The following is a 24,758-nucleotide window of genomic DNA, read 5'->3' on the forward strand; positions in this document are numbered from 1 at the left end:
AAACCAACTTGTCAGGCTCCAGGCTATCTGTTTGAGACCCAAAAATCCATCTTATGTTCTAAGGTCCAAGGTCAGTTCATCACTGCATTCAGGCTAGAAGCAATGATTGGACAACCTACCAGCTTCTTTTCTAGCCCCTCTTTCGGTTTACCCTCCTTCCTATACACACTCTCTGTGCATTAATTGTGCAGAAACGTACCCATCAAAAAAGAGCAGAAACTTGCCCATCAAGCATAGCGCATAGCTACAGGAGGCTTCATTTCGCTTTGAGGATACATTGCCCTCTGCAGCTTTAATCACCTGCTAAATATTTTCTGCTGAGAGCTTCCCTTGTGGTTCTGTGAAGCAAATCGTCTTGTGTTTTATGTCGGTGTTACTGATTGCTAAGGACAATTTGATGGTATTATAAGAAATATGTTTAGTTTTGTTGAAATATTGAATTTTTCGGGGATTCGTTGTAAATCATTGTCTGCATACAAAGTAAGTCAGTGATATGAACTCATTAATCTTATCACTGGTAGTGTGAAGATTATGTTAATAAATGTTTGGTGTTTCAAGTTTCTAAAACAAAATATATCTGATACCCAGTGCCGGCTCCTGACATTTTTTTTAGGTAGTGCAATTTCCAGTCTGTGAAAGCTGCATCAGAGTGTGCTGTGCGAAGCTGAACCGATTGCACTGATGCAAACCTGTTATGTTCCCACACAGGAAATAAAATGTCCAATCGTCCAGAAACTCCTTGTCTTCCTTAAATAAACACAACGCAGAGTCGAGGGGTTATTTGGTCTGCCAAATAACCAAAGTGACTCTGCAATTTCCCCCCGTTATGTCCATAAGTGCCATAAAAGTCCATAGGACTGAGGTATATTTGTCTAGGTAGTATAATTTATTGTAATAATTTTTAATAATTTTTTGTTATTTTTTGCATAATTTGCCAATCAGTTAATATTACACCTTAACCATTATTTATTTATTTTCCTCATGTTGTTCCAGGATTCTATGAAATAAGTAAACACATAAGCTCTTAATGATAAGATTCATTCAATTTTCATTCTAAAGAATGTAATTAAAATGACAACATATAAATCCAAGTCAAGTGTTTATTGAAGTTTTGGAAAATATGACTTAGAAAACCATAACCAATTATCAAACATGGTTAAGTGCAGCTTACTTATGTGAGATTTCTCTCTTTTTTTAAATATAATACTGCACCATTAACAATGAATGTGTCATTATACATTCTGCTATCATTGTCGACATTATATAAAAGATTTAAATCATTACAAGTCAATGATTGAGCACAAAAGGGTAAGTTATTTAGCTACATCAAATACTACCTGGAAAAATAGCAGGGTTGGTGGAACCCTCGGTTTCATCTTTGCCTCGCAAGGCGAGCCCGAAAATCCCGCAAAATTCTTCCAAACTTCCTTCTCCGCATTAGTACGACGACTAAAGGGCACTTCTTTCAGAGACACTACCGTATTGTTGCACTCGACACTCGCCATCTTCTTCGTAGAATATTTTTTTTTTTCTTTATTGAAAACCACAATGTTACAACAACAACGTAGAATGTTCATGGTCCCGCGCAACAGACATATGATGAAAGCACGTTGTGCGTCGTTTGTGCGAGCACATAAACCCTCATAGAAAATGTGTTGGGAGCAGGATTTTTGAAAAAAAACCATTCATGTCAATGGGAGCTTCCTGGTGCAAATTCGACCCTGACAGAAATCGCCCCAAATGGGCGTGGCAACACCACGCGCGACCTTAATCTGATTGGACAATGACATATGCAACCAGTTTGCCTACAGTAGATCAGTCCCGCCTTAGCAACTAGATTAAAAAAGAACAAAAAACTCTGTGTTTGGTAGTGCGTCGCACAAATCGCCCCTATGGAGGAGCCGCCACTGCTGATATCACAAAATGGGCCGAAATGAGTTAGAAATCTAAGCGTCTGGATGGTGTTTTTATTTTTCCTGCAGAGTGCACGGGGAGATGTGTGTGCTGGTGAATAATTTACCCTGATATGGTTCAACCTTGTGGTGTCCTGTGTGATCTGAACATCCACTGATGTTCCCGCTGCCGCCTCAAATAAACCTTCATTGTCAACGTGTTCTGACACTCTTGATTCTCACACAGACTTGTCTGTCTCTGTGGTCTGGGAGGTCTCGGGTTTAAATCTGGCCTCCAGTACCGTTACATACTTTATGGCAGCAGAAGGAGATGATGGTGTCAACTCCATGAATGTGGTCATGCAGAAGAGCCTGGAACCATGTAAGCAAATTCTCAGAGACCTCTATACATGCATCGCTTTTCAAACAGGAACAGGTATTTTCTGATACTGAACTCCTCTGCTACCTTTTATTTTCACTGCTTACAGTGACGGTCCTGATTAGCTTTGCTCATGTTTCCTAGATAAGCTCAGTGGAGCAGTGTTGTCCGTCTTTTATTATATCGTCAGTGAATTTGCTAAAAACCTGTTGCAATAGGATGCTGCCTCACATGCCACTCGTTAGTTAGCAGTAAAATTCAACTGTCCTTCTGGAAAAACAAACCCATGGGTGGTTGTATCAAACAGGTAATAAGTCTTTGATATTGTAGAAGGAAGGTATTTTAGCCTTAACCGTGTTTTTTTTTTTAGAAAACCTACCTAAAGATTTTGCCATTAAAACCAAATGTCCTAAATGGCCTAAACACAGCCTAATACTGGCAAATACAGTATGTCACATAACATGTTGCAAAATTAACCAGTAAAATGGCATGCTTTGCAATATTTTAGCCTGAACTTTGATCCTTTTCTGATTCTGACTCAATCCCGCAGTGAAACCACAATGTTTTAGTAAGTGTGTCATTGCCTGAACATAAACCAGAAATCAAGTAGTTGTTGTATCTTTGTCTGCGGATGGGGACTAATGGAGCCATCTACCCATATTTTATTCGTATTTAAAAGAACTTTGTGGCTCGTTAAAGGAAACCCTTCAGAATGTTGTTTACTCTAATGTGGAAACACTCATATTGGCCAAATCTGAAGAATGAACAAATATTTTCCGTGGTCATTGAGTTCTGAAATGTGAGATACCTCCTGCTGTTTGTAGATGTGGCAGTACTTTACGGGATGCCCCCATAGGGGCCCCCTTATTTGAGGTTATGAACAAAAAACCTACGAGGTCGTTTGGATGTGAGGACTTGGGGCTGCAGGGCTGCTTCTTTCCTCTTAGTAATGAAGGTGGGGAAGTAAAGCAGATTTGCATTTGTTTTTTAAAAGTTGTCATGTTATAAAACAGAAAAAAAAGTGTTGGTAAAGATTGTCAGTAAAGCAGAAATTCATCTAAAATCTCCGTGCACAGTATTGAATGTGAAATGGGCTCATTTTGGATATTTTGAATCAGCATGTAGAGTGGTTGGTTGTCCTACAAGTGTATCCATCCACAGAATGTCCACATGTTGAAGTGTCCTTGGGAAAGACATTAGATGTCACATCTCCAAGATATTTGCTTTACTGTAGAGAAAAATCTCTACATACTGTATATAGAGTGAATATGATAAAAAGTGCTACATAAATGAAATTAGAAACGCATGTAAAGTGCTTTATAGAACCTAGAAAATTCTGAAAAGGTGATATATAGGTGCAATATATATATGTACTGTATATACATATGTTAGCTTCTCCATCCAAATTCAATGAATTTCAGTTTTATTTAGATGGTGCTAAATCACAGCAAATGTTATCTCAAGGCACTTCAAAGAGGAACCAACCAGTTCACTCCTGGTCAAAATACTTATTATGGTTCAAATGGTTCGAAGCTTTTTGTTTGTGATCACAACAAAAAAAGTTTGAACCAGTCAACATCCTGAACTGACGGCTACAGGAGGGTTTTTAGATGTGACGAGAGATCCCTCACTGGCTCTTTTTTGTCATAGTTCATTGATCTGATTGATTGATGTTTGCCCATTGTGGTGATAGAAAGATACCTGTACTTGTTCTTTTCCAAACCAATCCTATGGAGCACTTCTCAAAGAGTTAACCCATGTTAGTCAAAAAAGGGGGAATCTTTGCCCTTTTTTGGCTACTTGGTAAAAAAAACCTTCCATTTCTGAGGTCAAACAACACAACAGTTAGCTTTTTGTTTTACTGAAAATGTTTTCGAGCTGCTTTTCAAGAGAAAAGACATGCAAAAAAATAGTTCCATTATTTCCCTATTAAAATCTGACACCTCGAGAATCTTAATACTCATTAACTCTCCGGAAAAGCACCTATTTATACCATTTACTCCCAGAATCAATACATGTCGACTACCCTGCCTTTGATTGCTTTGAGTGTGCATCTGATGTGCCACTACTCCATGCAGTCAGCAGAATTTCACTGCAGAGGTCCACTAGTGCAGCAGAGAGAAGTCATCAAACTGTCGCTAAGCAGCAGCAACGCAGTCATTCCCAACCCACACACCAACTTCAGTCCTCCTAATAAACCATACATTGCCAGGGCAACACATTTAAATGTTCATGCATATGATAGAACCAGAAATTAACTTTCTGAATATATCTGAAACTGCAACAAAGCACTAAATAAGTCCAATGTTTTGAATATGTGGTTAAACTCTAGTAATGGTGACAAGTGTTTCTTTAAGTCTTTTACTGTGTTACAACTGGTACTCCAGTGCATTAATTAGTTTCTTTATCTATTGTTTCCTTAAAATGTTGTGTTACAGTTTGTCTCCTCAATTTGCATGTTTTGTCTGAACAACCATCCTCTAAAAATCCTTTAAAAATATTTTTAAATGGACCTTCGCACTGGGCAAAGAATAGCTGGAACTCCTCAGCTCTAAGAAGCTCAAACCAGAGACTATTTTGGCAGCTTTGTTTGAAAAATAACTGCGTTGTCTCTTAATATCCTGTAGTGTGACCCGGCCATGAATCACTGATGGCGGCTCAGGGAAAATAAACAGGTAAATGAGTCTTTTAACGCGACATTGAACCAGTAACTGATGCTCAATGACAAGGAATTACACCCAGAGACGCTTTCAGCTCCGACACAAACGTGTAACATTATGTCTCATGAATATCATGTTGTTATTCACAAAGGTAGCTTATCTGCAGGGTTTTCATTTTCTTTTTTTTTTTATTAAAATTATGTTATTCCACCAGCTATATTTGATCAATTCACAATGGAACCTCTCTGCACATGCATGCTGATTGACACATCCGCTGAGCTGAGGTGAGATTAGATACAGAATGTAACAATAGAGTTGTGTGCTGATGCTTTACAAAAAGTGTCTACACATTGGGCTTTCTCTGCACAAAAAGAAGCCTTATAGCCTTTTGACTCCGTTTCCTCTAATCTTTTGTCCTCTCCCTTCACCCTGCAGCCCTCAGGCTGCTATTAGATTGCTGGTTTGAATCAGATGAGGAGAAGTTGTGCCCCAATCTTCGAATAAGCGTCTCAATGCAAGAGTGGTTCCATTTAAAAATCACCAGAGACAGATCTCTGGAAACCTCAGTGTGCATATGTCCCTGCACTTCCATCTTTGTGACCAGCACAATGACGGAGCCTTTTCGTCAGTGAGACGCTGTGAATATTTATCTGTGCAGCTTTGTGGTGTTCTGTGCCACATATGGCTAGGATGAATATGCATTGATGTTCAGGTTAATAACTCGAGGTAAAGTGATGCCGCAGCAGCTTTAGCCCAGAGTTCAGTTGTTTATGTGACTCTGCAGCTGAATAAACTTCATTGTTTTTCAGTGTTTTCTGAGGGCAGAATTACTTCACACTCACAACTTAGACTGAGAAGTGTGCTTGTGGTGATAAGAAATAAATGTCCCCTGCTGAGATTTCTCTATTCTCAGGCTATTCTTTGGCAATAAAAGCATCATTGTGATGAAGCCATAATCTGTTTTTCTTTCTCCGTCTTTCAGTTTATTCACCCCTGAATGTGTTAGAGCTGCAGCATCAGCAATCTGTGGGAGGAAGCAGGATTTCTGGAAGTAAAATGTGTTTTTCTGCAGTTCTACTGGAGGTGAAATATCTGATCTGGCTTTTCAAAGTGGATGACAAAGTTTTATAGTCATGAGATTGCAAGACTGAAATGAGTTTCTCAGTTTTGGTAGTTAAGCTCAAGACACCAGGAGGCATTTGGGAGAGCTGCTCCTTTATGTTCATATCGAAGATGGTTCGTTTGATCCTCCTGGGCGCCTTCTTTCAGCTGGAGGGAGACGTTAGGGTAGATTCAGAAGAGTGCAGAGCCAAAACATTACCACAGTGAAGCAAATAACGATCATTGCAGGTGTAGGATGTATTGGACAACTTCTGAAAACTTGGTACCTTAGATGAGTGTGGGATGCAGCGACATATTGTAGCACCAACTCAAAATTACATCTCAACCCTTTCAAGAATGTTAAAAATAAGTTGAGACCACCTTGAGATCCTTTACTTCATTAATTTGTAGTTTAGTTTTGGTTTTACTTGCGGTTTTACTCACTGCTTGATGAGGCTTAGGCATTATATCCTGTTTAGGTTTAGGTACTAAAACTACCCAGTTAAGTTTAGGATCATGTTAATCATGAATGGCAGATAATCACGAGGCATGACACAGTTTCACTGTTCATTAGAATCTGATGCTTCCTTCTGCATTAAACAAGCAACACAATTGGTTCTGACAAAATTGTTCTCAAACCATTCAATTATTTCCCCCGTAAAGAAATTTTTTTTTAATTAATTAAACAATCAAAAGGAGAAGAAATACATAAATAATGAGAGGCAAATTTTAAATTACATACTGACGTTGGTTTGCAGTAGATATTTCAAGGCCATGTCTATTAGCATTGTGATAGATTAACAGTAGCTTTACATAGAGATCCATGCACTGATCTGGTAAGGGATCCAGAAACAAACTCGAGTGCACCGCATCTCAGAGCATGTGAAGTGTGATCTGACAGATTTATCACAGTATTTTTAGAGTTCAGAGCGGCCTGCTGAGTTCACTTTTGACTCCTTAAATGTACTGATGCAGTCTGTAGCTCAGAGTGTGGACTGCTTCTCAGCTGGGAACTCAACCCAGTCAAGATCCAGCAGCCAAAACTCGACAGAACGCTTTAAATGATTTTTGACCTAAAGGGAGGAAGAATTAACTAGAGATAGATGAATGTGCTCAGACTGCTGAGGTATGACTTTGTTTTTTTCTTCAAGTTTAACAAAGAAGGAATGTGCACTTGGTTTGTGTATGTGTCTGGTTCTTTCTATCTTTGTGGGGACTAATATGAGTTCCAGACCTTGGAGAGTGAGGACATTTTGGATGGTTCTCACTGTTTGAGACAGACCTTCAGGGTACAGATTGGATTTTAGGATTCAAGATAAAGTTAGGTTCAAGTCAGGGGCTAGGGAATGTGTTATGTCAGAGAGGGTCCTCTCACGTCTCAGACAGAAGAAGAAATAAGTGTGCTGCAGTCTGAATGAGAGTCTTTTACTTTCTGTCTTTCTATAGTTTAACTGACCTCAGTCTTGGCTGAGAAATTGGGGTTAATGCACATTTAATTCAATCCCCACCCTACCTCCTTTCCACACACTTTCCTCCAAGCACACACATATGCAAACGCATAAACAGTGATGGGGAATTGAGAGCAAAAACATCTGGACTTCTCATCAGATTTCTGGAAGCTACACTATCCAAATCATTGCAGAATGAGAGACTTTTTATTTCTACTTTCTCTGCTGTCCTCTTTCTGGTTAAGAATAAGGGTTCTCTTAACTTTGCAGATGAAAATGTCCCCCCGAAAAAACAAGAGTCTTAAACGGTTATTTACCGTAACAAGAGAAACTTTTCCTTTGCAAAAACTACTGTTTGTTTACTTCATCCTTTATAAAATCTTATCAGAGCTTGTATTATATGAACATGTTTTTTGCCCAGTCAGTGAATTTAGCTCCCTTCATCTGTTCCAACTTTAAAGTGGACATGGCACAATCATTTCCAGTCATTTAATTCCTTATCTTGGCTTCCTAAAACTTAGCTCTGCACACATTTTGTAATTATGTTAGAATAAGGGAGAGCTTTCCTCCCGAGAATGACAGGACTTGGCTGAAGTTTCGTCTGACCTGTCGAGTTCCTGGAGGCTTGCCAAGGATGTTGGTGATGCATACAACTGTTGATGCTGGTCAGGAAGCTATGACAGTAGGTAAACAAACAAAAAAATGTATTTACTAAATTATTTTGATAGTAAGATGGTTTACTGGACCTTTTTCTTAAGAGTTGTCAGTGAAGTGTGGCAGACAACTCCAAACTTTTTAAATAAATGAAAGAAATTATTGTCGGTCATTCATTTTGGTTCGTATATGGATGATCTTTCCAGGAAACTAAATGTATATAGGACTTGATGTATGATTGAATATAAATCATCTAATCATCTGAGATTTTGGACCTTTTTTGTATTGTTACAAGACAAATTAAGAACTGCAACGGTTGCAGTGATGATGGGTGTACAGAGCTCTTCACTCTGACGCTTGAGACTGCGGTTCACATCCAAAATCACTAAGGTTACGGCTGCTGGAAGATCTTTATATAGATTACATCTTAATGAATGTGCTCTCACCCAAGTCACTTTTCTGTTTTAAACATCTTTCTCTTTTCTAAACAAAAAAAATCTGCCATAAGAATGTTTAATATATGAGGATCAGGCTGCACATATAAATGTTAAATCCTAATTTCACAACCCTTGGTACTTTGGATATGTATGTCCATGTTGATATAAAATTGCTTCAGCCAGTTTACAAGCCTTCCTCTAAGACAGTTTGAATGTTCTGTAAAGTTTAGCTCATTGAGAGAATGCAATGATTTGTAAGTGTATTAAACCGATATTTTATTCACTATAGATTATAGAATGCTGTGCTATCTGAGGGGCCTTAAGGTCTTTGTTCTATTACAAATACAACATCGATTTATGAGGTTTGCAAATCATTGTCATTTGTTGTTATACACATCATCTTCCTTCTTCCATCTCTGCTGTTGCATTTTGTTGCCTTGTATCATCAGTGTCATCTGGATGTTTCTTGTCCCGATGATTGGGAACATGGTGTTAAAGCAGGATTCGATTTGAGTGTCTGACATAGCAGATGTTCTCAGTGTGGCGAGACTGATATTTTTTACAGGTGTCCATACTGGCTTGTGCCTAAAGTTATCATCAGCTCTTAAACGGCACCAAACGGATTTCTTCAGCCTGATTTTTTTTTTTCTTCTTTTTTCTGTTCAGATGACCTCATGATGCTCCAGTCGCAGCTGCTGGTGGCTTTCTCTGCTGACACTTCACACATTTTTAGATGTAAAAAAGCTTAAATTCAGTAATCATAAAAGCAGCCTTAATGTTGCGTGGTGAATGATCTAATCAAAACTATCTGGGTCATATCCCTGCCTCAAGGAGAGGCCTGGATATCAGCAATAACAGAGAGACAGCTCAGCAATGAGTTTAGTCACTTTTAGTTTTCCTTGATTATAATTAGAGGGGATGAGAACAGACGGCGCCACCTCACCCTGCTGCGTCTGTCAATCAACCCATTTAGCCTGAATATACATGTATTATAAGGTTGTAATCACACACAGGCGCACAGACACATGCTGGGCTCTTTGTCTGTCATCGTTGCATTTACCTTTGTATTTATGCTTTTCCCTCTTTAAAATACTCCAAATGCAAACTTCTGTTTTTTTTTACCTGCTGCTAATACATCACATACAACGGTGAAAAGTATGTTGAGAGCAAAAATATTGTTCATCCAACAGGGTATCGAGTTTCCATCGTTGCTGATCAGAGCAGGAAATGATGAATACCTGCGACTACAGTGTGAAATAATTGCAAATTGAGAAATTTCACAGGGAAGACATGAGATAGAGATAGTTTGTGGGTTCTTTGTCTATAGTGAACAACCCCCCCACATTTTGAGGGGACATAAAGACTGTTTTCTTGAAAGTTAATGAACTTCTTGCTTAAAATTCTAAATCACAATTTCTCATGATTCCTCACAGTTTTCTGTGCTTTGTTGATTAAATTTCATTCAGAAAGCATCATAAAGCAAAATGTTTGCAGCTCGGTTTATCTTCCATCCATCCATCCATTTCCTATACCCGCTTAGTCCACTTCAGAGATGTGGGGAGGCTGGAGCATATCCCAGCTGCCGTCAGGCGAGAGGCGGAGTACACCCCTGATGGGTCTCCAGTCCAGCACAGGGCCTGACCATTGTGGAAGCGTAGTGGAGGTAGAAAAGTAAAAGTACTGTGGAAAACATTGTTCAGAATGGGCCTGGACAGGGGATTTGCTACATATTCTTCCGTGTCCCAACATACGTATTTATAATCTGTTGTAAGATTATATTGGATGTTTGGGAAAGGTGCTAATCGTTATCATTTTGTTTCATCAACGACCGTTTTTAAGTCATTTTGGCACTTAAAAAACTTTTTTTTTTACAGATTTGCAAATTCTCTTCTGATCTATTCTTTTCAAAATGGAGATAAAGTCTTGCTTCTCTTTCACAGGTCCGTTGAGTTGGACTGAAACATTCATTAGCAGTGTTGCAGGTTCTCCTGTGTTGTCAAAGTGTGGTTAGCTCGTCCTTTTGGTGTGTCAGACGTAAATGTTCATGTGTGTGTGTGTGAGCGATGCTAATTGGTCCGTCCTGCAGAGCCTGGTCTGTCAGCGACAGAAGGGAAGGTGTTTAAAATTCAGAGAGCAGTCACGGCTGGAGGAATTCTAGCTACAAACCCCCCCCGTCAATCTTTCTTCTGCTTTCCTTTTTTCTCCCCTCTTTCCCCCTCATTTCTTTCTCTCTGTCTTGCTTCCTTCTGTGTTTACATTGTCTACTCTGTTTTTCATTTCCCTCCTCTCTTGGTTTCTATCTCCAACACCATCTGGTCATTTGCTGTGACTCAGCGATGTCTTCTGCTGGAGGCTCTGCCACCCAGACTGACTCATACACACTGTAACACACGCACACACACACACAGAGCTGTGACATTTAAGATTCACTGCCCTGGAGATGTGTGTTACTGTGTGTGATACTGGATGTGATGTGGTTTTAAAATCAAGACTGTCATCCTATATAAGAAACCCTACAGGTTGTTTGTGTGCCGTCTGGTGGCAGAAAGAATTATGACAAGGTTGGTGCAGGGAGGAGGTGGGGTGGATGGATGGCCAAAACAAGAGTAATAAAACAAAACTCCATGAAAACACTGTAAAGCGCAATAAATTAAATGAATAAAAATAGACTGAACAAACGAAAAAGTAGTAAAGTAACATTCAGTTAAAAGACGAGAAAACTCGATGGACAAACTCAAGGTGTCAAGCTCAACTCGAACTGAATGCCAGTGGGAGGAGGTGGGTTTTCAATAAAGTCTTGACGGTTTCTGAGGTCTGAGCAGTTATTGAACTGCTAAAATATTCCACAGACTGACACCACAAAAAAAGCATGATCACCTCTGGTTTTGTCTTCAGATCTTGGAACATTTAAGAAGATTTGGTTGGTTGACCTCAGTGATCTAACTCGAGTATAAACAATGTCAAATTTCCTCCACGTGGGCAATGTTCAGTCCATTTGGAGCGTAAAAACTCATGCAACCATGATAATCTCTATTTTAATACAAACCTTGGTTTATGCCTCAATACATTATATATTAAAGCTACTAAACACAACAGATGTAATATATGTGTAAGCGAGCTCTGAATCTGCATTGTGGTTCGATATTTAAATATCCATACAGTCATAGTTCACATGTTTTACTAAGAAGCTAAGGACCACATCACAATATTGTTTAAATGTATTACTATGTTTAATTATTTCTCAGGCCTCATTTTGGATGGTTTTATAGTAAATCCCCGCCAGGGTCATTTTACACCACTTAAGACTTAGAATACACTCAGTCTACTTCAAAATAAATAGAAATGTAAGATTTTTCATTTTCCAGTAAACCCATATCATGAAAAAAGCTTCTATTTAGTAGCTAAAAAACTACTTCTGAGCTATGATGAATTGTCCATTTTAGACCTCACAGCTCTCTTTCCACTCAAATGGCAGCTCTTTTAAGACTGAAAAAACCTTTCACTATTACTGTTATTTAAGATTTGCAGTGTCTTAAACATGTAAAAACTCTGTAACACTTTGTGTAGCTGCCCCTAACGCTTTTCTTCTGTTCAGAATTAAGACACGCATCGACTGATGCTTGATGAGAGTGATGGTTTATTGTCTCCAAGGATATGTTATGTCTTCAGACACCAAGTACACCAAACACCAAACAACGTGAAAAACTGAAATGAAACAAATATTACAGTCTTAGCATCAAAACATCAAATGAATATCTTAGGCCGACATATTTTACCGTCCGTGAATGTCCATGTGGCCTTCATGAAACTTAAATATAAATCTTACAGAGTATATAAACATAAAATGTACAGCAAATACAGTTTCTCATACCGTGTGCGCCTTCTGACCGGAAAATCAGGAGCTGCTAAGGCTTTACGGACAACCTGTTGCACACATCTTGCTCCCTGAGCAGCGCAGGTCCAAAAAGACTGAACACACGTCTTCACAACTATTTATTAGGTTAACGTCATTACGTCATTATTAATTCAGATTTTACCCAATTATATAAGAAATATAGAAGGAATAATGATATACAAATATCTTAAACCAAAAAATATTGCAAGAAAATAATATACAAAAATATTAATGCAGCAAATAAATTGGCACTCTTTTCCAGCGACAGCTACACTTTGGTATTTCAGGGCTGGAAGACTCAGCAACCTTTGAAGCAAACCTTTGTAATAAGTTTCTCAACGGGTTAAATGAGATTTAGTAGGATATGATAGTAGTTACAGCTAGAGCAGCTTTTTTAAACAAAAATGAAAAAGTCAGACAAATCATAAAACTAATTTCTACTGAGTATTTCATTTTGTCTTTGAATTAAAACCGCATCGTGTATCTGTGACTGAAGATAGACTTTTATCGTAGCTTAGACTAACTAACTTAAAACAGATTTGAAGGGACATAATGATGTTCATTGTTAGTGTTTAAAGCCATGGAATAAACATTCTGGATTCATGTCCAACGACAGTGATGTTGATTTAATGCTTTCTCCATCACTTCATCATGTGGGTAACAGTTGGCTGCAATTCTTTCCCTCCTCTAACAAGCTCCAGCATGTCGCAGAAAATGAATGTGACCACTCGTCACGTCCAGGTAATAAGTCAGATATTTGCAAAATTTCCCCAAAGTATTTTCATGCAGACACAACAATGTCGGCCTCATTCTTTCTTGTTCGAGTCTAAAGTGAGTTTACATGAGAATCTTGATTTGCTTTGGTTTTTAAACTGTCCTGTTTTTGTGTTTGTGCCTGTCAACACTGTATCCCCTTAACAGAAAACTGTCATCATTCGTTTTGTGGAAAAACTCAGAAAAATAGTAATGCTGGACCACTAATGTTTCAGATTACATGCACAGGTGCAACTCCAGCTAAATGATTTAATGCAAATGGAAGCAGATAGACAATTTCCCTTCTGTGATGAAAGATTTCTTGGTCTTTTTGATAAAGAATACATGGAAACGCTGACCTAGTCAAGTTTTTTTGTAGTCAGGTTTCAGTTAATGTTGTTTTACCAGCTTGCACAGCAGTTTGGTGGCAGAAGTTAAAGTAACATTGATGGCAGCACTAGGGTGCGGGTTTTCCCAGCAAATCTTTGCCCTGTAACAACGATAGCAGTGTGAAGCTGCAGTTATGCTTGCTGCATGGGTCATTGTATGAGAGAATCGTCACGGCAACACAGCATCATGACTGTTTATAGCGTTGCAAGAAGTAACTGGACAGTTTCCACTTTTCTTTTCCCTTGTATGTGTTTTTTAAAGGTTATATAACATTTATAACTGTTTTACCTGATGGGCTGTACTGATATCAGCAGGAAAGCACGATCTCACACACTCTTCACTGCTGCTCTTCCTGTTTTTCAAACGCACACGTGCAAAAAGGGAGAAAATAACACCAAAGCACCCCGTGCAGTAGCTGCAGTGATGTCAATTTTGACATGTGCCGCTTTAACAAAAAGAAAAAAACAGTGATTTTACAGTTGCATCATGCAGCTTTGGCGGCTGTCGCTCAGGAGGAAGAGCAGATGCCCACCAATCGGAAGGTCGGTGGTTCGACTCTGGCTTCCCCGGGCTACATGTTGAAGTGTCCTTGGGAAAGACACTGAACCCCACGTTGCCTACCGAGGCATCCATCGGTGTATGCATGTGTGTATGAATGATTAGAAAGCATGTAGTGTGCTGTATGAGTGTGTGTGAATGGGTGAATGTGGCATGTAGTTAGACGTGCTTTGAGTGGTCCATTTACTATTTTATACACTCAGTTTCTGGTCAAGCCCTGTCTTTTCTTCTTTTCTGCCCGGCAACAATCATATCCAGTACTTCTCTCCTGTTGGCTCCTGTTGGTTTGGCTTTCGGCCAACATCTCAACTACCTTCAAGTGTTTAAGTTGTTAAAGTTACACTTTTCTTTGATCTTGTATTAGTGCTTCTTCTTAAATAGTGTTTTAAATCCCAGTTTTGCTACTTATGACATTGATCATTTCCAGGGAGAACATTATTTTAATTCCAAGGACAAATTTGCTCCTGTAAACTTTATTCTCGTTACTGCAAAAAAAATCATTCTTTCTCACATATTAAATGTAACTAAATGTAATATCATCTAGCCCAGAAGAGTACTGATAAAGAAGTGGAGATAAGAATCCTGAGGGGATACTGCTCGTGTTTTGCTTGTCCATCATTTTGTTCTCCAGGTTAAATCCATTTTTCTAGTTTCTTTCTTTTTCTTTTTTGAAAAAATGGCAGCTACTTTGACCTCCTCCTCCTGCTGCCTCTTAGGTCCTAAGTGGATTAAATGGATTCAAAACACGAGCCACAGCCACACTAAGAGCTCAGCTTGAATTTTAAGCAATTCATGGTGGATTGATTCAGACTAAAGAGCTGCAGCACTGTAACTGAGATGCATGAAGCGTTCTCGGTAATATAGCGCTGACACAACGGTACATCAGCATACTGCTGAGTCAGGTTCATCTAATAGGCGGCGCAGTTTTTAAAGCTAATATTGACACAGTTTGTTTAGAGTGGAGCACCCTATTGTCTGATAACCTGTGCAGAAATATACAATCTTACCATTTTTTTCTGGTTATTCTGGTTTTACTGGGAAGAGGTGGATTGCTTTGATTCATTTCCAGACATTTATGAGGGAATGTGCAGTCGCTTTGAAAAAAACACCAAACTCTGTTTATAAATGTTGATATTTTAAATGTTTCCTTTTTAAATATTGAAAAGTAACATTATTTTAAATCATTTGTAAGTTTTTTATCTGTAGTTTATCTAAAGTGTATCTATAGTCAGGGGTGCACATAAGATTTTTGGTCTTGTTCTCAGGGCAGAACCTGTAGGGTTTTTGCTTGGTCCTCACATTTTGATTACATTTTTTCCTTAACCCACCTCACGGGAGGAACAAACGACGTCTGTTTTCATTATCAGTTGCTTGAACTACTTTCTGGTGCTCCCTGCTATTGGCATGCTTAAACTGGATAAAGTTTTTGATACCAGTATAAAAGGCGCCGTTTTTGTCCGACAAAGTGGGATTTTCACGGCATATTCTGCACCACATCTCTGTGCGTTCATCATTCGTTTGAAGCCAGCTGACCTCCTGCAACCACTTTTTCGTGAACACGCGCTTGTTTTGCTGTTCATATTCAGTCTGACATTTCATTGGAGGTGGAGGAACACCAAAGTAATCGCTTAATGGAGCTCGCTTCTTTGACAATTTGACGACGTTCTAAAACAGTGGCTCATAGGCCTATCCTGCGCTACACATTGCGCAACTACCCATCCCCAAATCTTTGGTACGCAAAAGAGCGTTACAACGTTTCATCTGGCGCGTATTTTTTTGTTTTGAGCACCTGCGCACCACTTATATGCACTCTGTCTATAGTGGATTTTTAGGCCTTGGGTTATCTTGTGTCATCTCCACCCTGCATTTACTTTCAGCTCAGGGAAATGCAGTATCACCTGCATGTTCTAAACTAAAGCTCAACTGAACATGGGAATAAATGGATCTTTTCATTCAAATTTTCTTTGGGGATGCATAATTTGCAAATGAAGCAAAACAAGTCAAGGCTGGAAGCCAAAATAGTCTGTGTAAAAAGCATTTTTCTGCCCTGTTCTGTCACTTTACCTATTTTTTTTTGCACGTCGCTTTAATGGGCACTGAACTGAAATTGTGCCCATTACTGAAAACTTGTCTTAAGTTTGAGGTGGCCTCTGCGTCAGTCATTAATTACTATAAGGACTAGACGATATGAACCAAAATTCAAATCCATTTATCCCTAAGCCTAATGGCAATTCATGATATAAATCAGTATTTCATACGAATTGAACTAAACATTCAGTTTTTTGTTCATGTCACATGTAAGATGTCCAAACAATTTGAATTGTGTAATAAATCATTTCAGTTTACTTTCAAAGTCATGACTCTAATCAAATGAAAACTCCTCCAGGTTTCCAGGCTTGCTTCTCTGTCCACAACGTTTTGCCAGCACTAAAATTTGATTACATTACATTTATTACACTCACTGAACTGTGGTGAATCGGAGACGGACTGTCTCGTCCATAAAGTGACGTAACTGAGGTTTGTTCAATAGGATGTTTGATTTTTCTGTACGTTTCGTTAGGGGCAGCACTACAGTAGAGCTGCAGCTTTGTAGGCAGAAAAACATCAATGTCTGCCGACGCTCTTGTATTAATTTTCACCAGTTTGTCCAACAATTCAACACGGCGTTCGAACAGCTAATTATGAGGCTCAATAAGGGGCAGAAACCTGATGGAGACATTAAAAACTATGGAGGAAAATGAGACTACGAAAACAGAAATACAGACAACAAACAGATCATACAAATGCATTAACTCCAGAGTTATTAGTGGACCAACCGCCAACAATTAAAACATTTAACTTTTATTACTGTTCTTTTTGTTCTTATTTTAAATCAACAAATGTTTGGTACTTCTAGTTTTCTAAATGACTTAAGTGTTTTTGATTTATGAAAGCAGACACATATTCTGTGTAGTGACTGTAAAATCAACTAATTGGTTTTCACTTTTCTCCTCTGATATCACGATTCTCCCTGAAACCAGCTGTGCTCTTTGAAAAGCTGCTGTACACCCGCCAACATCTTTTCTATTTCACCACTTATTCGGCATTCACCATTAAAACGTTAAATGCAAAATGCTCCCCTTCTTTTGCTGATCATTACGGGGTCTGAGCTGGGCTGTTTCTCTGGACAATGATTTGATTGGAGCTGATTGGATTTGCTGCCACGGCTACAGCCCATCTCTCTCTCGCTCTCTCTGTCTCTGTGGTTAATGGAGCCTTTCTAAAGGCTTTATTAGAAGTAATTTGCTGCAGCGAGCGCTGACTGATATGTGGGCCACGACCCTGTCTCTCAGTTGAAGGGTAAAGAGGGAGTCCCAGTCACACTGGAAATGGCAGGCTCTGCACTTTGTCCATAGATTAGAGTCTTTACACTGCTGAATACATTGAGGAGCGCTGAGAGTGGACAATGAGGAACAGAGAAATGACAGCGATCAGTGATTGAAAACAGAAATATGTCTGGATCTGACTGTGGTGGAATTTCTGGATCAACTGATTTAACACAAGAGGGAAGATTAAATGATTTATCTCTGTGTCCTGCAAACTGATAATGAGAATCTGTCATTTTTTGTAGGTCATTTATGTAAACCGCACTGGATCAAAGTGTTTGAGTTTTAATGCAAAGGGTACCCTTATACCATTTTATGACATAACTGTCATTTTTGGATGAGCAGGGTTTCCCAAGATTGTAATGTATCAGTGTTGATATGCATCGCCATGGCAATGTGGAGATGCCTAGCCATGATGTTTCTGTAACCTTAACCAACTGTATTTAATGCCTAACAAAGTGGTTCAGTAGTAGATCAAAGAAAGACCGGAAGGCAAAGTAAAGACAAAAAGAAGGAAGTGATGAACAACACTGTCTTACCTCCTTATGTGAGCTTTGTTTGTTGTTCATAACCCTGCAGAATGACATCTTCCTACCATTGGACCTACCATTGGTGAACAATGGTGCAATAACCGCTCTCCACTCACCGTAAAGTCTTGCTTTTATCCGTCTCTGTGACATCACAGTTTTACACAGCATCACAATGCAGTAAAGCTGATAAAAGAAGTCTTTTTTAACCAAAAACTGCAGCTGTCATTGTGCCGGAGATGAAGGCCGGTGCAGTGATATGAAGAACTTTGACAATGGGGAAAATCAGAAGAATAGGTGGGAGCAGCTCTAGAACAGCAAACCCTCTCAGTTAGCATCTCATGATTAGCATCCGTATTTAGTTTAATCAAGCTTCACCTTTAAAGCAGCACTGAATCTCCCACTTACACCATCGCAGCTGGATTGTTCAAACCGCTGTGTAGAGGATGATGATGATGAAATCAGACACACATTACAGTCAGCCATGACCTTATTACAAGAGCTGGAAATAGGGTGAGACCATATCAAACCTGCAGGATCTGCACTCCTATACTGTAAACTATGCTGTACCGAAACAAATAAAACAAACACCAGTGAGCCATACAAAAAAAGACTTTGATAAATGGATGTTAATGAAATTGCTAATGTCAAAGTGCTTCATTTGTTTCTGCAGTTTCTGCTAAAAAGAATCACTTTAATCCACATTTGTCTGTAACCACTTCTTGACAGCTGCATTCAGGACCTATAGTTTTTGGCCGGCCTTGCATGGAGGCTTTAAGTACAGAAACATGCTTTGCTTGACTGTGTGGGGGAAGAAATAACATGAAGCTGTCATCTGCTCACTGCTGCCATCAAGCACAGCACATATGAACTCATTGGAAGAGGATTTATGAGATGAAATTATTCAAGTTATTTTGAAATCTGTTATGCATATTGAGTTCAAATGAAAGTGGGCTCTTTTAATTCTGGAGGCAAGCGGCCTCTGTAAATCTATCTGTAATCATTCATTAGTGTTCTGTTGAGAAGGAGCCATCCCTGGAGTCTTTAAAGATTGAATGTTTACAGATTTTCATCGGGGACTACTGCCATGCTCTATTAACATGTTTAATGCAGATGGAATTTGTGGAACACTTTTTAAAGAACTGGAACACTGTGTCTAAAAAAAAGCAAAGAAGCATGTTGTTTTCGTTCAGACTTAAGGGTAATATTTTAAAGATGGACATCCTCAGCACAATTTGAGACTCATTAGGAACATATGTGTCACAATATACAGAGCTACTGCAAAATCCTCAGCTGCATTCAAGCACTTTCATGTTGGCAAACCATCTTTAGCTTCCTGTGAGTGCTGGTCTTTAAGGCTTCGTTCATCCGTCCATTTTCTGCCATGTTTCTTTGGTGGTTTTTCAGTGTTAGCATGATCCCATGATGCTGGGCACAGTCTTCCTACAGAGGAAGCTAATTCCAACTGCTTGTGTCCTAAAAGTTCTCAACATGAATTACAAATGTTAGAATAATTTCACGGTGTGTAACGTTAGAGTTTGAACTTTGACTGAATCTTACACAGATCCTCGATTTGTCCGACTGCATTTTATACCTGCTGCTTTTCCCTTATTCTTGGACTTGAGTTGATCGGGGTTTACAAACTGTGAGGTACCGCCCCCGAAGGCTTGACAGATACAAAGCAGGCTGCAAACATAGGTACATCTCAGAGTCAAAGATGTATAAGCAATTAAAGACTCCTTGCATTCAGAAAACAAGAAAGGCAACAGTACCAATAAGTGGGTGTGTTTATGGGATGGCAACTCATTAATGATTGGGGTACACATCACATGATTTATAACCGTGGAGTGTGACACCACTGTGTTTTGGAGATGTTGACAAACGCATTTTATTTTGAGATTTGAGCAGCTCTTTGGTGAGATTTGATCATGTCGTAGAAACGCAGCTGTTAGATTACTTCTTGACTTTAAGGAGGTATTTTCTTTAACAGCTGATACGGATGATGATCAAGTTGGTAAGCAGAAGCATGAGTACTGACACATTTTTACCATACTCAGTGAGTAATCATCCAAGAAACAAGTTAACAAAGGCTGAAATCCACTAGGTTGGGAGCAAAGAGCAAGTTAAATAAACTGAAATAAGCAGGGCTGAAGCTGTAAGTCACAGCATTCTGTTGGACTTCTTAACATTGTTCCAGGTGTAGCTGCCTTTATTTAGTTTGAAACAAGAATTTTTTTTTTGTAAATTCTCATTAAATAACCAAATCTGTATGCACTAAAATATGTGCAGGGCTGTTTAACAAATTAAAGCTTTAAAATTGCAGCTGTCTTTACCGGAGGCACAAAAATGACGGTGATAGGGATGCTGGCTCTAAATTTCAAATTCATTTTGTATGCAAATACGAGTGTGCATCCGTGAGTGTGTGTGTGTGTGTGTGTGTGTGTTGTGTGTGTGTGTTGTGTGACAGAATACCTCCTGGTGGTGCTGTGTTGGAATGATTCATAGATCAACTGAGTTCATAAATGATTAACAGGACACGTATTCAGCTGTGAATATTTCATGGTGTGTGAAAGTGAGCTGAAACCCTCCGTGGAGGTTGGCATCGTCCAGCCGATGGATAGATAAGATAAGGATAAGAGATGAGGGAAAAAAAGGGGAAAACATGTATTTTTATTTCATCTATTTGTTTTTAGGCATTGTGCGGATAACAACCAGAGGAGTTCACATTAAACGTTTACACTACATTTAGTAACTTTACACCTAATTTTCTGTTTATTTAAGCTGCTGTCACATGTTCACATTGGCTTCTCTGTGAGACTGGGCCTAAAGTACCAGGATGTAAAGTTCAGAGCAATCTATACAGAAACTCAACAGGAAAGTCATCACCGGGCCTATGTTATCATTAGTCTTTTTTCCATAGCGATAATGTAGTGTAAGCATTTCATCTTTCCAAACTATAAAACAATTTTGTCACTTTTCTCCAGTAGCCCAGAGCAGACAAACCAAACAATGGATCAAGAGGGCCTTTCTTTTTCTCTTCTTTAGTGACCCCCATCTTTTTGCCTACATGTTTGAACTTGGAGGGTGTCTTTGGGTTGCTTGCTAGTTGTCTCTAAATCCTACACAGTGAACACTGAGAGGCCAATTCATTGTTTTCATAATTAAATGTATGAACTGATGCAAACTGTGAGTGTGAACAGAACACCCTGTACTTGAAATAGTCCAAATCCTCTTTTCATTCATTGGCATATAAAGAGAAACACAAATGAAGTTGTCCTCAGTTCTGTATTGGTACATTACATCCTCAAACACCCGCAGATATGTACCATGCAGAAATTTTGACAGATTGGACTCGATCGGCTGAGACGAACAAGAAGCATCTGAATAAAGAGACAGTTAGTGCAGACGGTACATAGCTCCAGGTGTTTGTGTGTGTAGGTTTTTAGTAAGTGCCTGCTGCGGCCCATTAAACATACGATTCTTACCTGGATAAGGAGGTTTGTGTGTTTGTGTGTGTGTTTCGAACTGATATGCTGTTCACAGAGAGCAGTGGGAGGGATGATAGCAGCTCTGTCATGTTTTAAATGAGCCTGATTTTTTTTTTTTTTGTGCTGTCTGACTCATACTCATGCAACTTTGAAAAAATGTCTAATATTTCAGTCCATCCCCACTTTTTCATATCAGTCACTCAAGATATCCTTTTTGTTTTTGTTTTATAAGATCATTTATTTTTCTCTTATTTTATGTCCCTCCTTGTTATTTTCATTCTCAACTTGTTTACTTTATATTCAAAGGGCCTTAAGATTGGATTCAGAATTAGTAGGTTTCAACATCTTGGAAAAATGAAAGATTTAATGGCGAGCCACACAGCAGTTTCTGGATCAAAGTAATGGTCTGACTGATATAAATCAAGATGTCACCAATGTGCCAAATTCCTTTAAAGATAAATGGCTCTTAAGACTGATGTGAACTTCCTAAAATGCTGCAGTGAAGCGGCCTTAATCTGCCTGCAGCATCTGTGTGTGTGCTGAGGTTCTTCTGCCTTTGTTTTCACACTTCCTCGGGTTGTCATGTTTGAGGTTTGGCACTCTGTGTCTTTGTGGGCAACCAGTTCATGACAGAAAATTGAATATCTAATGCAAAACGCTGTTGTTTCACAGAAAGTCGCTCAGTTGTGAGCGGTTTGGGATACGAGTAACAAATACATGTTTAGGGGTAGAATTAAGCTACATGGCTACGTTTATATGTAGGGCTTGCACGTTTGACTATTTATGTGTTGTGATTCCTGTCATGTGACGGTGATGCAGCACTACAGGAAACAGACCTGTACCGTCTCACAGATTACAGTCATGGCTTGTGACATTTTTACCTTTTGGAGACGCAGACAAACTTACTTATTACTCATTTTCTGGGAAGACTTGGATGATGAGAATCATCCATCTTCATTTACTCTAAATTCATATGCAATATATTTTGTATATGTAAACCTTGAATGCATGGTTATCTGATTGGCTGCCTGTGGTACACTGTGCCACTGATACAAACAACAACCATCTGCTCGGAGGCGTGTAGCTACAGTAAAACTCCAAATTGCAAAGACTGTATACATGTTGGATTTTAACTGGAAGTCTTCCTGAACTACACGTTGTGTTGTGTAGTCATTTATGAAAAGTCACTGATATAATTGTGTCTTAATTAAAGCAAGATGTGTTGCGAGGCTCAGCTGGTTTCCTGGTGTCAGACGTGAAAAATGGTGATTGCTGCAGAACAGCGCGGGCTGTCAGAGAGAATGAGCTCTGCGTGATGAACTCTCAGCGCTGCAGCGTTACGCTTTGAATCCCACATCAAAGATACAGTCTCCGCCTGACAAACGGCCTCAGACAGAACCCCTAACAATATAATGTAAAGAAATATTTAAAGTCATCCTGAACTTAAAGTTGCTGGCTTCTTTTGCAGGAATTATAATTGAAAATGAAGCTGTGTGAAGGTTTTCAACAGGGAAAAAAAGTGGGGAGAGAGATGTTCTGGTTTCTGTCCTGGACCTGACGTCGGATAAACAGGAGATAATGAATCAATCAGTCAGTGTTAGAATTAAATGTATTTGTGAACAGTGTCTGGCTCAGACGGTATTTCGATGAGATGAGAGTTGGCAACATTAACAGTAATGTTAATTGGGCCACTCAAAAGCAGAACTGAAAGTCAGTCTTGCTTTTTAACATGAGCACTGAGTCCCACTAGATATCACTGCACTTTGCCTCTTCATGAGGACATAAGCCATTTAGAAAATTTAAACTTATGCGTGAGTAAGTAAGTAAACGGAATGTGTCAGGCTCTCCAGTTCCTCTGTAGGAACCAAATTAGAAGTACACAGTCTAAAAATAAGGCCTAAGACAACACAATCTGATTAGTTTGAGTAAACCGGTGGGTAACACAGTGGGTCAGTTTAACACAGCAAGAAGCATACCTCATTTATACAGGCAGCATGTGTTGAACATTCAGTTTAAATCCTTTTCATATTATCTTTAAGCTACCGCAAGTTGTTTCGACCACTTAATGTTTACTGCATCCTGTTGAACTTCTGACATGTAAAAGTGAGCCATGTTGTAACCCAGCATACACACTCACTGATCAGCTGACTGATATCACTGATAAGTGAGTTTTTTACTGCCAAACAAATTACCAGCATATTATAAACCACTGGAAGCATATCAAGCACCATTTTTAAACATACAGCCAACTTTAAATAAAATGCATCATTTTTATGTATCTGTGTCGTGTGGTTGTCTGTCCCTTGAGGAGAATAGCAGCCAGAGTCTATTAATTCACTTTTCTGTGCTTGTATTCTCTTTTCTATTGGGAAAAATGAGCCCTGCCACAAGCTCTGCAGTTGGATTACACAGAAAACAAAACGAAAACGTTTTCCAACAGGAAAAGCAAACATGAGTGAATGATCATCTGCCCCATAGTCCTCAAAGGAAATATATCATATCTCCTACTTTTTAAGTCATGGTACATGCTTTCCACATCTGCAACCCATCGGGACCCTGCAGACACCTGAACTCACTGCCTTTTGAGTCATCTGTGCTGAAGTTTCTCATGCATGAGTATGTAAGTTGCTCCTCAAAGTTGCCTCAAAGCTCATATCCATGTTGTTCTGCTCCTTTTTTGTTTCTGACCAGGGATTGATTTTGTGTGTAGAAGATCTTTGGTTTTTAATACTCAGAAATGATGGGAAATAAATGTCATCACCGTATTTACTATCCAACTGCTGTTACAAACTGTTTGTCAGGTTCGGAAATGTTTTCTACAGAGCCACTAGTTGCAACTTGTGAGTCACAGAAATTTAACTAAGATTTGTTACATTGGCAAACATATAAAAAAAAATATGCCATATGAATTATATTCTGTACTGTTCACCAAATTATTTTAGAATTGAACCGGTCTATATTTAAAACAAAGAATCTGTAACAGGCAAAGTACCTTTCAGCTCATGAACTGCTATGAGTAATAAGCTACTCACTGAGGGAAAATTTTATTAATTTATATTTCTTGTTCGGGCCTGAGTTGTATTTTGGCTCCCTGGAAGGGCACTTAGTCATTAAAACTATCAGAACTCCTGCTTTATGTGGTTTATGTTATGTTTATGTTTAAGCTTTATGTGGACGAGGATGCAGAGCTTCTTTAGTAGAAGGGGAAGAA

At 39.0% G+C, this 24,758-nt stretch overlaps 1 protein-coding gene across 2 annotated transcripts in view; it reads left to right on the forward strand.

Moving 5' to 3' along the window:
- enox1 (ecto-NOX disulfide-thiol exchanger 1) overlaps positions 1 to 24,758 on the forward strand; it is a 111,548-nt gene that overhangs the window by 38,523 nt on the left and 48,267 nt on the right. The window lies entirely within an intron of this gene.

This window comes from Odontesthes bonariensis, chromosome 12 (assembly GCF_027942865.1).
Source record: "Odontesthes bonariensis isolate fOdoBon6 chromosome 12, fOdoBon6.hap1, whole genome shotgun sequence".
NCBI lineage: Eukaryota > Metazoa > Chordata > Actinopteri > Atheriniformes > Atherinopsidae > Odontesthes > Odontesthes bonariensis.